Source organism: Palaemon carinicauda, chromosome 19 (genome assembly GCF_036898095.1).
Source record: "Palaemon carinicauda isolate YSFRI2023 chromosome 19, ASM3689809v2, whole genome shotgun sequence".
Taxonomy (NCBI): Eukaryota; Metazoa; Arthropoda; class Malacostraca; order Decapoda; family Palaemonidae; genus Palaemon; species Palaemon carinicauda.
This window is the reverse complement of record NC_090743.1, coordinates 85,434,620-85,436,150: the sequence shown is the minus strand read 5'-3', so window position 1 is coordinate 85,436,150 and position 1,531 is coordinate 85,434,620. Positions and strand designations below refer to the sequence as shown.

At 37.2% G+C, this 1,531-nt stretch overlaps 1 long non-coding RNA gene across 1 annotated transcript; it reads right to left on the bottom strand.

Annotated features, from left to right (window-relative positions):
• Positions 1 to 376: 376 nt before the first annotated feature.
• On the bottom strand, positions 377 to 1,283 carry LOC137658704 (uncharacterized). The gene is made up of 2 exons (XR_011047400.1): positions 903 to 1,283; positions 377 to 554 (listed from the first exon to the last, which is right to left on the bottom strand). It is a non-coding gene; the product is annotated as an uncharacterized lncRNA (long non-coding RNA).
• Between the last annotated feature and the right edge of the window lie 248 nt (positions 1,284 to 1,531).

Genomic DNA, 1,531 nt, shown 5'->3' with positions numbered 1-1,531 from the left:
CCAAGTCTAACAAACCCTTCTGGTAACTTAACAGGAGACACTTTTCCGATATTTTCCGGGATGCAGTAAAATTTGCATAGGACCCCAATTTATTAAAGGCATCAGTTACTTTCTTACGAATAACCTTTCTCTGAGTAATAAGCAATTTTAAATTTGACATTATATCTTACTTGACAAAAAATCACCAACAACAAAGATCGTTAATAGAAAACCCGTGGGAGTGAGCTACAGCTAAACTAGTGCAACCTAATTTTGAGAGCCTCTTAATTAATTACCTAACATGCAACTATCCTGTCACGGTCGCCATGAACTAAATTCTTATCAAGGAGACACCAAAAACACTGGTAAAAACTATAGGCACCAAGGAAACACATAAAATAATTAATTTGTATATTAACAATATACTAACAAATAGAGAACTTCCCTTAAGTAAACATAAGCAACTTAAATAAACTATTAGAGGCTCTCAATAACTGCCCGAGGTCCTGAAGTAATTACAGCTAGATGCGAAGTAGTGGGTATAACACAATGTCTCCATTCAGTTCGGTAATCACCTGTAAATTTCGATAGGTCATCAATTAAAATTACCAAGCAGAACTAAAGGTTATGAAAATGGCCTATCATTCCTGGCTTACCAGTCAATTACACATTTAATCAATTTGACATAAAATGGCTATTGACTAACCTAGAACAATCGAATAATGTTGACTGGATACTCCCTAAAGGATAAACAATTGCTAACGTTAACCTGGATATATGCTAAGACACAAGACACTTAAATTTGGCTCATAGATGATTACATATATATTAAAGACATGCAAGGCCTTACTTAAGAAATAGCTTTCCTAAGCTGGAATTTACAAAGGGCTTGACTTGAGACCCACTCTCTAGTTGACCCTTACCTGTAATTAATTCCAGAGCGGCAAATGGCAATATTAAGAGGTTATGTTCTGGCTCTTGATCAAGCCTCTTGACACGACGAGGACGAGCGTTGTAGAACTTCATCAAATCACGGCACTTTGTTCAACATGGTAGGTCACTCCCAAGGATCAATCTACACCACAATCATGGCTGGTACATAGGGCTTTTAAAAGTAGGAGAAAATCTTATCCATCAAAGTCCTGGTGATAAAAGCACAAGGTTAAAATCTCCTACGAGAGTGTGGCTTCCGAGTCGGAGACAATTCGTTGCCAGACTGCCTCGGCTAACTAAGTCAGTCCCGAAGTAAACATTTTTTCCCGATAACAACGGGTAACAGGTTAAAGGGTCTATTTAAAAGTGGGTCAAGGGTAATTACATAAGGGAAAAGTAATTAATATAAATTAACCAATTTACATATCTTATGTCTTAACATATGAAAGACGTTAATAATATACTAAAATTTTATTTCTTTTAGGTATGTACTCATTTACATACGAGAAATTTAGGAAGCTCCCGCTTCAACTCGGGGAACTGAAGCCTTTGGATTTCTGCGAATCCACCCGGAGGATGCCTCAAAGGCCTTAGTATTAGGGACTGCCAAGCAACCCAA